A 16,630-nucleotide genomic window follows, 5' to 3' on the forward strand; every position below is an offset into this window, starting at 1 on the left:
AAAGTTTGTAGAAGACCGACCCTTCCAGGACTTTTCTGGCTTCCGACCTTGTGTGGCGTCTCTCTGAACCCCCTCGATCGTCCGGATTTCTCCGACAATGAGCTTCTGCATTCATCTACCGGGCGGCTCCAAAGGCTCTCTGGGCCTCACTATCAGCCGACCTTCTACGGTAATCAACTATTCTCTGAATCCCTTCTGAACTTCTTCCGACCGCAGCGACCCTACTTCAAACTTCTTCCAGACTTCGTCAATATCCGAGCTTCTCCGACAACGAGATTTCTACAGTAACCAGGCTCCATCCAAGTTTCTACGATAGTCGATCGCCTTCCGGATTCTAACTGAGCTCCTGCGAGAGTCGAACTCCCACTGCAGGCGGTCTACTCTGGATATCTACTATAAGCAAATTCCATTCGAGCCTCTACTGTAAATGAATTTCTTCTGAACTTCTATTACAGGTAGACTTCAGCCGAGCTTCCCCATAGCGGATGGATTTCGGACAAGCTTCTACAACGAGATAGGCTCCACCAGCTAGGACACTACTTCGAGCTTCAACGACAACTGATCCTCATCCGAGCTTCTGCAATAAGCGGCCTCCTTTCAGCCTTCTATAAGAACCGGACTCCATCCGAGCTTCCATAGTGGATGGATTTCGGATGAGCTTCTATAACAGAAGGGCTCCAGCAGCTGGATTTCTACTACGGCCAATCATCTTCGGATCCCCCAGACTCCTCCAGTGGACGAGCCTCCCTAACACCATCCGAAGTCCACCGCCAGCCGACCCTCTGCCAGATTCTTCATGAAACCAAATTTCTCTGACGGATAATCTTCAGATGAGCTTCTACATCAGGCAAATCCTAGACGGACTTCTTTAACAATCAGACTCCTATCGGACTTCGCCAATAGAAAGTCTTCATCCGAGCCTCTATAGCAGATGGCTCCCGCCTGTAGCATCAGCACCCAAGGCATCCGACAATAGTAGACTCGTCAGCAACCTCGAAAACATCCGAACTTCTCCTAGATCGATGAAATAGAGAGCCATTTCGCTCCATCAGACATCTCAGCCAAGCTCCAGCAGACAGATCCGAACTCCCTGGCGAGTCGCGACAATGGCTGCTACCTTATCCCACACCCTGTAATGGATTCCATGCGGCTCCACTACTCTCTGGCAAGCCACGACAAGGGCCACTATCTTACTCCACTCCCTGGCAAGTCGTGATAATAGACACCACTCCACTCTCCATAACAAACTCCATGTGGCCCTGAACGGCCCCTGACGCCACTACTCTCCGTAACAAACTCCACGCGGCTCTAAACGGCTCACTACCATGTGGTTACAGATGTCGTTGTCAATCAGTTATACTCTCTATCTATAAAAAGAGACCCTCAGATATGTTCTTCTCTAAGCTCAAAAACTCTATCTCGAAACTCTGCTAAAATTTCCGCTCGAGCACTCCATTTCTGTTGAAGCAAAGTACTGACTTGAGCATCGGAGGATCTTGTCGGAGCACCCCCAACTCTGGTTTAGACTTCCCTTGCAGGTCCCGACGGTGGCCGCGGTCATCCCAGCTCAAGCTTCTCTGGCTTCAGCAGAATTCTGCACCAATAATTATTATTAATAAAATTAGGTATTTTGTTTCATTATATGCGGCATCTTAATACTTGTTTAAGATTATAATGAACCCCATAGATTAAAGCAATGGTTCTAGGGCCATAATAAAATTATGCCAGTGAGACTAAATCTTTGATAGTCCTAATCTAAAATATTTTTAGTCATAGGATTATTGAGTCAGAGATCAATGATTTCGATAAAATTGGTACATCCTATGTATGCTCAATGGAGAGGGTGGTTGATCTCACAATCATTTATGTAGTGATATTAATATGAAGATGTGAGTGCTCATTGGAGAATGAGTTCACTAAATTAACCAAATAAAAGAATATCTGATGGAAATATATATGTATGTTGGCTGATTGTTCTCTAGTGAGAGTTGAAGGGAAAAAAACTGTTTCTCCTCGAAAGGCTCAGGTTGCATCTAAAATTTTTTTTATTCATCTACATGGTTAAAGATCAAATCCTTACCTGATTTACAGTAGAACAAGAGATTAAATCTCAAATTATATGATATAAACCTTCACGGAGGCCTGGATGTGTAGACCCTCTACTTCGCATGCACGTTAGACATCGCAGAAAAGTAGGATGAACTCCAATCTAATTATCTTTGCAACTCAATCTATTGAGGGATAAGATGTGCTGGTGTGACATCTCACACCAGCAGGTGGGATGCCTAAGATGAATCCATGCCCAAGGGAAGAGGGGCAGCAATAAGAGGAGAGGGCAAGGGGGAAGAAGGGACCTCTCTTTCTTCTTACATCTCTCTCTCTTTTTCTCTCTTCTCTCGATTTGATTTATTTGCTATGCATCCATAGGTAGAGACCCTCTCTATTTATAGATAATTTTTATGACCCAATAAGTATAGGAGTCCTAACTCAAATCTGATTTGAATCAGTCCAATACTCATGAAAGAAAGATTCCTACATGAGATAGAATTGCCATCACATATGACAACCAATTTGTACCCACTCCCTCACCCACATGGGATGTCCCAAATGAGCAAAGCTCTAGGTGTTGGTCAGCCCATTATAGAGGAAAATCCCAGTGCAAGTGAAAATATTCATATCTCATCAAAATCAAATCCGATTTGAATCCTATTCGAAGCTGGTTCAAAATAATTTTGAAAGACTGTCAATCTCAATCTCTTTAGAACTTTTGTACCAAGTCTAACTAAAATTTTGGATCTAATTAAGACTAATTAATTCAGATCTAATTTAAAATTAATTAGTACTTAAATCTAACCTTTCATATGCTCCATGGATCATAGATCAGAAACAGTTCATCACCGGGATCGAACCTGAACCTCATGTGTAGTGCTAGCTAGACATAGTCAACTCTTCAATCCCATTTGACCCATAACTTAGTTCTCAATCAAGTCAGCTTATATGTTCAATCAAGTTAAGTACTTCCAAATTGGACATATAAACATAGGTCAATTCCTTTCTACTTTGTTTGACTTGTGTGCGTGACTCCATAAGTTCAAACACTAAGCCAGTAGCACAGGAATCAATTCCTGCACTAATCGAGATACCATCTAGCAATGATTTTTGATGTTTAGATAGGTCAAATTATTGCAAAGAAATATTTCAAAATCTATACACATGGTTACCGCATAATTCATCCTTTTGACCCTGAATGTTCTAGGATGGTCTCAGGTTAACTGTCAACTGAGATTGCTTCATCCGCATTGTAATTCAACCTTTCAAATCCATCTCATGGATTACCCTAGCCAAGACTTTGCTAAATTAAAATACAGTGATACATCAACTTTAATAATCTGGAGGGATCAATCTCATCTTGATTCACACACAGACTTTGCATGTACTTGACTGTACCCAGTAGCCTTCCGTCACTGCATTAGAAATCCAGATAGTTTGACACCAAAGCATAGTGAGTTGCTTGCAAGTCACTATGGTGATCTCAAGTTTGAAAGATACTTATATTCATATATTTTACGAGTAGCTCTTGACAGCAGAATGCTCAGTAGGTGAGTCATTTGTTCAGTGATGATGTACCCCTATATCTCACCTGTATGTCATACCAGTGTCACCACACTCCTTGATCAAGAGGACAACCAACTCATATGGCATACAATGACCTCGACTCGATAAACGTCATCATCCTATAATGACGTATCATTTGATCGTGAATATGTTTAAGAACTATACGATAAAACCTCTCTTTATTGTACACTAGTATAGTTTTAAGGACTTCATCATAACATAAGAGTTCAAGGAAGATGTTACTTTATGATAAAAAATATTAAAATAATTTTTATTCAATAATCAATAATTTATATACAAAGATAAACTCAATCATCACATGATTAATTTTAAGATATAATTTTCAATAATTTTTTTTTGGACTAAAGCCAATCGAGGTAGTATCTTATACCATCTTCCATTTGAAATCATCAAACTCTTTGATCCTAAGAGCTTTAGTGAAGGGGTCTAGATTCTCCTTTCTGTTGATCTTCTGAAGTTCGACATCACCACGATTCATAATCTCTCACACCAGGTGATAGCAATGAAGAATATGCTTCATATGATGGTACAACTTGGATTCTTTCGCCTGAGCTATGGCACTAGAGCTATCACAGTATAGTAATACAGGGCCATCAATAGAAGGTGTAACTCTTAGCTTACTGATGAACTTCTACAACTACTCCACCTCCTTTACAGTATCTGATGCATCAATGTATTTCACTTTGCATACAAAATCAGCCACAGTATATTATTTGAAACTCTTCCAGCAAACAGTTCCTTCATTCAGAGTAAATACGTAGCCCGATATGCTTCTGCTATCATCACAATCTGACTGAAAATTGAAATCAATATATCCCACAAGTTTCTGATCAGTATCTCCATAGATAAGCCATTGATCTTTAGTATTTCTCGAATACTTAAGAATTACTTTCACAATCTTCCAATGCTTCTCATCTAGATCAGACTGGTATCTACTCACTATCTCTAGTAAATAGGTCACATCCGACCTCGTATATGTCATAGCATGCATGATAGATCCCACTATTGAAGCATATGGTATTTTACTTATAAGCTTTCTCTTCTCAGGAGTTATCAGACAATCCTTCTTAGAAAGAGTAATTTCATGGCCTATCAAAGATAGCCTTTCTTAGAATTATCCATGTTGAATCACTTCAACAAGGTGTCAATATATGTGATTTGGGACAATCCAAGCAATCTTCTAGATCTATCCCTATAGATTTTCATCCCAAGGATGTAGAATGCTTCTCTCAAGTTCTTCATGGAGAACTGTGATGATAACCACAGCTTCACACTCTACAAAATTGAGATGTTATTTTCTAGTAACAGTATGTCATCCACATACAGTATAAGGAAGATGACTATAGAATCGGAAGTCTACTTGTAGACACAAGATTCTTTTCCATTTCTAACGAAGTCATATATTTTGATCACCTTATCAAAGTACATGTTTCAACTCCTAGATGCCTGCTTAAGTCTATAAATAGATCTTTTCAGCTTGGACACTTTCGACTCATTTGTGGATATGAACCCTTCAAGTTGTATCATATACACCTCTTCCTCCAACCTCCATTAAGAAAAATAGTTTTGACATCCATTTATCAGATCTCATAATCTAAGTGTGCTGCAATAGCAAGCATAATCTGGATGGACTTAAGTATTGTCACAGAAGAGAACGTCTCATCATAGTCAATACTATAATGCTGATGGTAACCCTTGATAATTAGATGAACTTTATAGGTCTGTATCTTCCCATCCGCTCCTCTTTTTCTCTTGAAAATCTATTTACACTCTATGGATTTTATCCCTTCGAGTGAATCAACTAGTATCCATATACCATTGAACTTCATAGACTCCATCTCAGATTTCATGGCCTCAAACCATTTCTGAGAGTCGAATCTCCGCATGGCCTCCATATAGGTGATCAGATCCTTATTATTCTTGTTGGTGCAAAAATCTGCTTGCACTGGAGAAGCTGGAGTCGGGGAAGCCGCGGTCGCCGCCGGGACCTGCAAGGGAAGTCTAAACTGGAGGTGGGGTTGCTCCGGCAAGACCCTCCGACGCTCTAGTCAGTTCTCTGCCTCAACAAGAATGGAGTGCTCGAATGAAGAATTTAGCAGAGTCTGGAGATAAGAAATGAGCTTAGAGAATAACGTATCTGGATCCCCCTTTTTATAGGCGGAGGAGGTAACGGATTGATGGCGACACCTGTAACCGTCTGGTAGTGGGCCGCCCATGGTCAGGGGAATTTATTGCGAGAGGTAGTGGAGCGGAATCGTGGCCATCACCGCAGCTTGCCACGTGGAATCAGTTGCAAGGAGTGGAGCAGCGCCTGTTGTCGTGACTTGCCAGCGGATGGGGGAATCGCCCGGTATCCGTCGCAGGAGGTGGAGCAGGTTCGTGGCCGTTATTGTGGCCTGCCAGGGGGTAGTGGAGCTACGCAGAATCCACCACAGAAAGTGGAGCAGGGCGGCGATGGTTACCGCAGCCTGTCAGGGGATGATGGAGCTGCACGGAATCTGCCACAGGAAGTGGAGCAGGGTCGTGGCCGTTTTGGTGGCCTGCCAGGGGGCGCGGATCTGTTGATTGAAGCTCGGCAGTGGTCAGAGCCCGGCCCCTGTAGAGGTCCGGGAGAGGTCCTCCTGGCGGTTGGGGTCGTGGGTGGAGTCTGACTCCCGTGGGAGTCCGGGCGGAACCCTCTCGGAGCTGAAGTTGCGAGCGGAACCCGACTCCCATAGGAGTCCGGGTGGAGTCCTCTGCAATCAAAGTTAGAGGTGAAGTCCGGCTCCCATAGGAGTCCGGACGGAGCTTACCAGCAGTTGATACTGAGAGCGGAGCCTGGCTCCTGTAGGAGTTCAGGCGGAGCTGTGCTGCAGTCGATGTCGGCGGTGGAGCCCGGCTCCTGTAGGAGTCCGGGCGGAGCTGCTCTGCAATTGATGTCGAAGGCGGAGCCCGGCTCCCGTAGGAGTCCGGGCGGAGCTATTCTGCAGTTGATGTCGAAGGCGGAGCTGTTCTGCAGTTCCGGCTCCCGTAGGAGTCCGGGCGGAGCTGTTCTGCAGTTGATGTCGAAGGCGGAGCCCGGCTCCTGTAGGAGTCCGGGCGGAGCTGTTCTGCAGTTGATGTCAAAGGTGGAGCCCGGCTCCCATAGGAGTCCGGGCGGAGCTACTCTGCAGTCGATGTTGAAGGCAGAGCCCGGCTCCCGTAGGAGTCCGGGCGGAGCTGCTCTGCAGTTGATGTCGAAGGCGGAGCCCGGCTCCCGTAGGAGTCCGGGTGGAGCTGTTCTGCGGTTGATGTCGGAGGCGGAGCCCGGCTCTCGTAGGAGTCCGGGCGGAGCTGCTCTGCAGTCGATGTCAAAGGCGGAGCCCGGCTCCCGTAGGAGTCCGGGCGAAGCTGCTTTGCAGTTGATGTCAAAGGCGGAGCCCGGCTCCCGTAGGAGTCCGGGCGGAGCTGCTCTGCAGTTGATGTCGAAGGCGGAGCCCGGCTCCCGTAGGAGTCCGGACGGAGCTGCTCTGCAGTCGATGTCGAAGGCGGAGCCTGGCTCCCATAGGAGTCCGGGCGGAGCTGCTCTGTTCCGTCGTTGATTCCACTGAGAGTTTCGACTGTGGGTATTTTATACCCAACACCAGTCCCCCTACTTTCGAGTTGGAATTTCAAACGAAGGAAGTACAGAGAGAGAGATGGGTACAGCCGGAACCATCCCTTCGAATCCTGCGCACTGCCACCTCCAGATATTTTGGCATTAAATGAGCGCGTGCCAGAGTCTTTTCGAATTGGAGCAGTACGAGGGGACGCTTCGAAAATCCCGCAGGTACACTGGCCTAGGTACGGCGCAATTATGATCCTGCCAACCGTCAGCCGCTTTTAGCCGTCTGCCAGGGGGAGTGGGACACATGTTGGATGTGGACTGGCCTGGGGGATTCGCGATCATTATGGCGCCGGATCCCAGGGTCTATTTAAACCCGTCCTCCCCTCTTCAGACGTCCTACTCCATTCCTGAGCTTTCGCTGGTGTCTGTCTTCTCTTCGAGAGCCTTGCTCTAGTGAACGTCTTCTCGAGCCGTAGGCGCCTCCCGTTTCTCATCCCCCATGTCCCTCAGAGCAATATAGGTTAGTGCCAACCTTCCTCTCACCGCCTAGGGGCTTCTCCTCTCTTCATTACTTTTGTGCCTCCCTTCGAGTTAGCCTTCGGCATCTCGTTCCCCTTTCGGTCTGTCTTTTTAGGATCCTTTAGGTTCTCCCTCTGAAACTATTCAAAATGTCCTCTGACTCTTCTGCTCCCGGCAGTTCCAAGAGTTCTTCTGCTTCAAACCCCCAGGTCCCTATCTCTACAGACGAACCTGCGTCCGGGGCTGGGCCTCGCTCGATTTTCGCATCGGGCGCAATTCCATGCTCGTCGACTTCGAATGAACTCCTTCTGATAAGGGTTCGGTATGGGGTTCCTCCGGAGTACGACCTGGAGCTACCTGGCCCCTCTGACCGGGCCAGCACTCCTCCCGGTCGCTTCTGTTTGTATCAGGAAGCGTTCCGTGCCGGACTCCGGCTTCCGCTTCCTGCCTTTGTTGCTGCCTTCTTCCGCTTCTTGGACATTTCTCTCGCCTCCGTGGCCCCGAATTCCTTTAGGTTTTTGATAGGGTTTCTCTCCCTCTACCACATAGCCGAGGTCCAGCCGTCCCTCTCCTTGTTCAGGCATTTTTATACCTTCAAACGCCATCCTTCGACGAAGGACTGGTGGTACTTCTCCCCCCAGTTTGGTAAGAAGGGGTTGCTGAAGGGCGCCCCTTCTTCGATTCACAATTGGAAGGGTAAATACCTCTTCGTCCACTGCCCGACCCTGGAACTGGGCCTGCCCCCTTGGGGGTCTCTGAGGGATTCCGTCCGTCGGGCTCCCAACCTGGGAGAGGATGACCTCCAGGCCGCCCAGAAGCTTCTAAGTTATCCCGCTCCTTCCCTTCCTAATCTTCTGAGGGAGCAGCTTCTTTTCAACATCGGCCTGAGCCCCCAGGATCCAGCGAGTACTTGTCTTATCTTTTCTTTTCTTGCCTTCCTCTTCTTCTTCTCTTTACTTCTTTTTCCTTCCCACTCTTTTCTTTTTCTTTCTCTTCCCTTTTTTTTTTTTTTTTTTTTTGACTCTGGACTGATCGGTGTCGCTTTTTTTTTTTTTTTTTTTTTTAGCAATGGACGCCGAAGCAACGCGGATGCTCGCCAAAAGTATGAGAGCTCAGAAGAGAAAGGGCGCGGCGGCCTCCAGATCGGCGAAGAGGGCCAGGGCGGAGGAGACGAGCTTGGCTGCACCCGTCCAGGCGGCCCCGGCCATCGACATTCCTTCAGATGCCGAGCCAGCGACTCCCCGGGCTTCCTCAAGGAGCCCGTCGACTGGGGCCCCCACACCGGGGGTTCACCCCACGGAGGCGCCTGCCGTGGGGAGGAGGAGGAAATCGGTGGCTCGCAGGGCGAGTAGCCACCGAGCTGTTGCAGATGAGTCCGTCTGCTCCGAGGGGGGATCGGAGAACCCCTTCAACGATAGGGACTTGATCAGGCGGCTACTTGATGGCTGCATCCTGTCTGACGTCGTGGAGAGGATCGATCGCGCCGATCCTGAGCAGCAGGCTTGGGACTCTTTGGGGTCCTTCCTCGAGGTATGCAGATATTTATTTACACGGTCACCCGGCCTTTGTCGTAATTCTCTATCCGTCCTTGCAGATTGGGCACCAGCTCTTCGCCTATGTCGGGGCGGCGAGCCGCATGAGGAGGGACCTCCTTCAGGCGGAGGAACGCTACCAAGCCGAGGTGCTCGCCTCCAAGCGAAGACGGCCGAAGTAGTCGCCCTCCAGGAGGCCCTGGAAACAGAGAGGCAAGCCCGGGAAGAGGAGAGACAAGCCCGGGAAGAGGAGAGACGGATCTTGGAGGAGTCGGCGAGGAAGGCGGAGGCCGAGGTCGCCCATCTGGTCGAGCAAACTCCAGTTCTGGTCTCGGAGGCCAGGGCCCTTGCGGTGGAGGAATTCAAGGCCTCCGCGGAGATGAGGGTCCTGAATGTCCAGTTCGGCCAGGAGGCGTTCACCAAGGGGTTCGAGCTCTGCCAAGAGAAGGTGGCCAGCAAATTCCCCGAACTCGACCTCGACTTTCTTGAGGAGTCTGAAGACGAGGCCGGCCCTTCGTCCGCCGCCACCGCAATCGCACCCCCCGCGTCGAGTTCTCCACCTCCTGCCCCTGAGGTCTGAGACCTCTGATCTCGTGCCCTTATTTTGTCGCCATATTTTCTTTCTGTTTGTCTTCAAAATTATTCAATCAATAAAGTCGAATTTCTTGTTGTGGATGGCTTCTCCTTCCCCCTCCTTCTTCTTTCTGCTTTTCTTCTTGCAATGAGTCGATCTTTGATGCTTGCACCTTCCGATGGCAGTGTCCTGCTGAAGCACTCCCCTTGCCCCTGGGGGTCCCGCTGAAATCGACAATCCAGCGGTTGAAAAAAGAGGTCCTTCACCTGACGAAGAAGTTGAAGAAGTCAGAAGGCGAGCTCCGCAAATCGAGAGAAGGCCATTCCGAAGCCGCCGCTGAGGCCGCCCACTTTCGGAGTCTCCAGGTGAAGGCAATCATGGATTACAGCCGGAGGAAGGCGAACTTCACAAAGGAGCTCGAGGAATGCAAGAAGAGCACTAGCGACTGAATTTGAGCTCAAGAAGCCAGGATCAGCGCCCTTAAGGTGGAACTATCAGCTGCGAAGAGGAAGATCGGCCATCTGGAAGGAAACTCATCCCGGCTCTTGGCCCAGGTTGACGATGAACAGAAGTGGTCGCAGAAGGTCTCCGACCTCCAGAAGCAGCTTCAAGACACCGAGATGAGTCACGACATGCAGCGGGCCAACTGTCGCCGGCAAGTGGAAGAGTACAAAGAGAGATTTCGGACGGCGGCTGACGAGGTCGTTCGCCTCCAGAGGCAGCTGGCTCATAGGGCACAGCTTACTTCCACCCAGGATACCGAAGAGCTCCAAGCCCTGAGAGGCACTGTCGAAGGGATTTCTGTCTCCCTTGGGGAGAAGACAGTCGAGCTGCAACAAGTGAAGATCCAACTGGCACTTGAGCGGAAGGCCGTTGCAGACGCGGAGGCGGAGTCCGAAGTTTTGCGGAAGTGGCGTCGAGAAGCGGAGGCTGAGAGCCAGCAACTTTGTCGGGTGCTCCAGGACGAGCGGTGGAAGAGGGAAGAACTAGAAAAAGCAATAGAGAACCTGAGGCAGTCCTGGTTGAGGGATGGAGTAGATAACCCTAGGTCGGAGGGAGCAGGGCCTCCTTAGAGCTCTTTTGTCTTTATGTCTTATCATGTAGTTACTTCCTTTTTATTGTTTTGTCCTTCTTTCCTTGGCCGCCCCGGCCTTGTAGTGTGTATATATATCGAAAATGAAATGAAAAGAGCATTTTGCGTTACTTCGTCCGCACGCTGCGCTAATATTGTTGTCTGCCGAACCATTCTTGTTGTTCGACTTGTTTGATGTAGACGTCGTCGGGGGGTGGGGGCCTTTTCTCTTCATCCGATCTTGTTAGGCGGTCGGGTTTCGTCCCGCTGCAGAAGTTGTGGATGGAGCCCGGCTCTCGTAGGGGTCCGGACGAAGTTTTCTTTGTAGACGGAACCCGGCTCCCGTAGTAGTCCAGGTAGAGTCTTCCTAGTAGGCAGAACCCGACTCCCGTAGGAGTCCGGGTGGAGTCTTCCTGGTAGGCGAAACCCGGCTCCCGTAGGAGTCCGGGTGGAGTCTTCCTGGTAGGCAGAACCCGGCTCCCGTAGGAGTCCGGATGGAGTCTTCCTGGTAGGCGGAACCCGGCTCCCGTAGGAGTCCGGGTGGAGTCTTCTTTGTAGGCAAAATCCGGCTCCCGTAGGAGTCCGGGTGGAGTCTTCCTGGTAGGTGGAACCCGGCTCCCGTAGGAGTCCGGGTGGAGTCTTCTTTGTAGGCGGAACCCGGCTCCCGTAGGAGTCCGAGTGGAGTCTTCCGTGTAGGCGGAACCCGGCTCCCGTAGGAGTCCGGGTGGAGTCTTCTTTGTAGGCGGAACCCGGCTCCCGTAGGAGTCCGGGTGGAGTCTTCCTTGTAGGCGGAACCTGGCTCCCGTAGGAGTCCGGGTGGAGTCTTCTTTGTAGGCGGAACCTGACTCCCGTAGGAGTCCGGGTGGAGTCTTCCTTGTAGGCGGAACCCGGCTCCCGTAGGAGTCCGGGTGGAGTCTTCCTGGTAGGCGGAACCCGGCTCCCATAGGAGTCCGGGTGGAGTCTTCTTTGTAGGCGGAACCCAGCTCCCGTAGGAGCCCCGACCTTCCATTTCGCTCGAGCCGGCGTGAGGTTCTCCTCTCGTTACCAGCCTGGCTTGTGGGGGCGCGTTAGGGTGCTGTAAGGCTTCTCCCCCATCCGGTCTAAAAGAACCAGGCCTTCGACTCTGCTCATGTCAGGACGAGGTTCTCCTCCTGTTCCTGACATGGCTATGGGGGCACATTAGGGCGTTGCAAGGCCTCTCCCCCCATCCGGTCTAAAAGAACTGGGCCTTTGACTTTGCTCAAGTTAGGGCGAGGTTCTCCTCCTGTCCCTAACAGGGCTGTGGGGGCACATTAGGGCGTTGCAAGGCCTCTCCCCCCATCCGGTCTAAAAGAACCGGGCCTTCGACTCTGCTCATGTCAGGACGAGGTTCTCCTCCTGTTCCTAACATGGCTGTGGGGGCACATTAGGGCATTGCAAGGTCTCTCCCCCCATCCGGTCTAAAAGAATCGGGCCTTTGACTTTGCTCAAGCTAGGGCGAGGTTCTCCTCCTGTCCCTAACAGGGCTGTGGGGGCACATTAGGGCGTTGCAAGGCCTCTCCCCCCATCCGATCTAAAAGAACCGGGCCTTCGACTCTGCTCATGTCAGGATGAGGTTCTCCTCCTGTTCCTGACATGGCAGTGGAGGCACATTAGGGCATTGCAAGGCCTCTCCCCCCATCCGGTCTAAAAGAATCGGGCCTTTGACTTTGCTCATGTCAGGACGAGGTTCTCCTCCTGTTCCTGACATGGCTGTGTTTTTGGAGGGATCATATCCAGTCATAATACGTCCACGCTAGGTGGGAGGGGCACGTTAGCTAGAAAGAAAAGTAGATTCAAGGCAAAATAGTAAGTGATACATTTACAGTTTTCCCGCTCCTCCTTGAGGCCCTCCGGTGATGGAGTCGATGGTCCCGATGGGAGGCCGGTCCCCGGGCTGCTCCTCCCTTTTCTGTGGTTCAGGCGGTGGGAGGGCTCTTGGCCGGTCTCCTCTACCCTCAGGCCTGCGGCGGATGAATCTGTCGAGTTGACCTCGCCGAATGAGCTCCTCGATCTCGTCCTGGAGCTGGATGCATTCTTTGGTGTCGTGGCCGTGGTCGCGGTGGTAGAGGCAGAACTTGTTGGGGTTGCACTTCCCGGGATGTGTGCGCATCCTCTCCGGCCTAGGGAGCTGCTCCCTGACCTCCATTAGTACTTGGGCCTTCGAGGCGTTGAGGGGGGCGTAGTTGCGAAATCTCCCTGGTGGGGAGCCCCGCCGAACCCTACGGTCCGGGCTTCTCTGCCTGCGTGCCCGGGGTGGAGTATGGGCGCGCTTATGTCCAGGAGGGGATCGGGAACGCGGCCGGGCTTCCTTGGGCCTTTTCTCAACTGCGGGCTTACTCGAATCTCCCGCTTGACGCTCCCTTGCAGTCTCTTCGTCCTTCATTTTGAAGGCCTCTTCCGCTCGGGCGTATCCTTCAGCCCGAGCCAGTAAATCGGCAAAATCTCTGGGGTACTTCTTTTCCAGGGAGTACAAAAGATCATTCTTCTGAAGGCCACCTTTCAGGGCGGCCATGGCAACTGACTGGTCCAAGTTCCGGACCTCCAACGCCGCGATGTTAAAGTGGTTGACGTAGGCTCGTATGGACTCCCCTTCCCTCTGCTTGATGTTGATGAGGGACTCCGAACCCTTCCGGGGATGCCGGCTGCTGACAAAATGGGCCACAAATTGGTGGCTCATTTGATCGAAGGAAAAGATGGTACCCGACTTCAGAGCCGAGTACCAGTTCCTCGCTGCTCCCTTCAGAGTAGACGGGAAAGCCCGGCACAAGATGGCGTCAGGAGCGCCGTGAAGCAGCATCATCGTTCGGAAGGCCTCCAGATGATCAACCGGGTCCGACGTCCCGTCGTAGCTTTCGAACTGGGGAAGCTTGAAGTTCGGCGGGATCGGTTCCTGCATAATCATTTGGGAGAAGGGAGGGTCAGTGCAAATATCCTCACCATAAGCGGGGGGCACGTGGCGGAGTTCTTCAATCCGCCGGTTCATCTTTTGGAGCCTCCGGTCTAGGAAATCCTCTCGACTTCGAGTCTCGAGGGTCCTTTGGCAGAACGGGGGCAGGGATCTTCCATGGGTGGAGTCGTGATCCAATTGAGGGCTCTCTACCCTCGGATTCGCCTTCCCGGGAAGGATGGGGCGGCTGGCCCAGGTGGCCCGCCCCACCACCGGGTTCTGGCATTCCGGAGATGCCCCCTCCGGATGCGCCGACGCCTGTGGTTGCTGCTGCTGCATTGCTTGTACGGCTTCGACGAGGCCCTTGACCTGCTGCGCCAGCAAGTCAAACTACTCCGCACCGATCGCTGCCGCCGGAGGGGGAGGAGGAGGAGGCTGAGAAACTGGAGGGGAGGCTAGAGCCTGAGATCTGGCCGCGGAGGTCGTAGACCGTCGGGTGGACGCCTTGCGCAGAGGCATCGAGTGCCGATCTCGCGAAGGGAGATTAGGAGTGGGTGACGGAGAGACGGTCGGAGACGGCTCCATTGAACACTCCTTTAAGAGCAAGGGTGCTGCGAAGACACAGCCCCTTCCTCTAGCGCCAATCCTGTTGGTGCAAAAATCTGCTTGCGCCGGAGAAGCTGGAGTCGGGGAAGCCGCGGTCGCCGCCGGGACCTGCAAGGGAAGTCTAAACCGGAGGTGGGGTTGCTCCGGCAAGACCCTCCGACGCTCAAGTCAGTTCTCTGCCTCAACAAGAATGGAGTGCTCGAACGGAGAATTTAGCAGAGCCTGGAGATAAGAAATGAGCTTAGAGAATAACGTATCTGGATCCCCCTTTTTATAGGTGGAGGAGGTAACGGATTGATGGCGACACCTGTAACCGTCTGGTAGTGGGCCGCCTGTGGTCAGGGGAATTTATTGCGAGAGGTAGTGGAGCGGAATCGTGGCCATCACCGCAGCTCACCACGTGGAATCAGTTGCAAGGAGTGGAGCAGCGCCCGTTGTCGTGACTTGGCAGCGGATGGGAGAATCGCCCGGTATCCGTCGCAGGAGGTGGAGCAGGTTCGTGGCCGTTATTGTGGCCTGCCAGGGGGTAGTGGAGCTGCGCGAAATCCGCCACAGGAAGTGGAGCAGGGCGGCGATGGTTACCGCGGCCTGTCAGGGGATGATGGAGCTGCGCGGAATCCACCACAGGAAGTGGAGCAGGGTCGTGGCCGTTTTGGTGGCCTGCCAGGGGGTGCGGATCTGTTGGTTGAAGCTCGGCAGCGGTCGGAGCCCGGCCCCTGTAGAGGTCCGGGAGAGGTCCTCCTGGCGGTTGGGGTCGTGGATGGAGTCTGACTCCCGTGGGAGTCCGAGCGGAACCCTCTCGGAGCTGAAGTTGCGGGCGGAACCCGGCTCCCGTAGGAGTCCGGGTGGAGTCCTCTGCAATCAAAGTTAGAGGTGAAGTCCGGCTCCCGTAGGAGTCCGGACGGAGCTTACCAGCAGTTGATACTGAGAGCGGAGCCTGGCTCCCGTAGAAGTTCGGGCGGAGCTGTGCTGCAGTCGATGTCGGTGGCTGAGCCCGGCTCCCGTAGGAGTCCGGGCGAAGCTGCTCTGCAGTTGATGTCGGCGGTGGAGCCCGGCTCCCGTAGCAGTCCGGGCGGAGCTGCTCTGTAGTTGATGTCGGAGGCGGAGTCTGGCTCCCATAGGAGTCCGGGCGGAGCTGTTCTGCGGTTGATGTCGGAGGCGGAGCCCGGCTCCCGTAGGAGTCCGGGCGGAGCTGCTCTGCAGTCGATGTCGAAGGCGGAGCCTGGCTCCCATAGGAGTCCGGGCGGAGCTGCTCTGCAGTCGATGTCGAAGGCGGAGCTCGGCTCCCGTAGGAGTCCGGGCGGAGCTGCTCTGCAGTTGATGTCGAAGGCGGAGCCCGACTCTTGTAGGAGTCCGGACGGAGCTGTTCTGCAGTTGATGTCGAAGGCGGAGCCCGGCTCCCGTAGGAGTCCGGGCGGAGCTGTTCTGCAGTTGATGTCGAAGGCGGAGCCCGGCTCCCGTAGGAGTCCGGGCGGAGCTGTTCTACAGTTGATGTCGAAGGCGGAGCCCGGCTCCCGTAGGTGTCCGGGTGGAGCTGCTCTGCAGTCGATGTCGAAGGCGGAGCCCGGCTCCCGTAGGAGTCCGGGTGGAGCTGTTCTGCGGTTGATGTCGGAGGTGGAGCCCGGCTCCCGTAGGAGTCCGGGCGGAGCTGTTATGCAGTCGATGTCGAAGGCGGAGCCCGGCTCCCGTAGGAGTCCGGGCGGAGCTGCTCTGCAGTCGATGTCGAAGGCGGAGCCCGGCTCCCGTAGGAGTCCGGGCGGAGCTGCTCTGCAGTTGATGTCGAAGGCGGAGCCCGGCTCCCGTAGGAGTCCGGGCGGAGCTGCTCTGCAGTTGATGTCGAAGGCGGAGCCCGGCTCCCATAGGAGTCCGGGTGGAGCTGCTCTGCAGTCGATGTCGAAGGCGGAGCCCGGCTCCTGTAGGAGTCCGGGCGGAGCTGCTCTATTCCATCATTGATTCCGCTGAGGGTTTCGGCTGTGGGTATTTTATACCCAACAATTCTCATCAAGTTTGATGGGGTCACTATTTCAGATCAAAAAATCATAGTATCTGTCTGACTGACGTGGTACTCTACTGGATCTCCTTAATGGTGCCTCTACTGGCTTCGAATTTAATTCATCAATTAAATCTAATTCTATGTGTATCGGTCCTTCTACCTCATGAACTTCATCAAGTTTAATTTTGTAGATATTAGCTCCTTCACCAAAGAACTCTTTTTCCA

The sequence above is a fragment of the Elaeis guineensis genome, chromosome 14 (assembly GCF_000442705.2).
Source record: "Elaeis guineensis isolate ETL-2024a chromosome 14, EG11, whole genome shotgun sequence".
NCBI lineage: Eukaryota > Viridiplantae > Streptophyta > Magnoliopsida > Arecales > Arecaceae > Elaeis > Elaeis guineensis.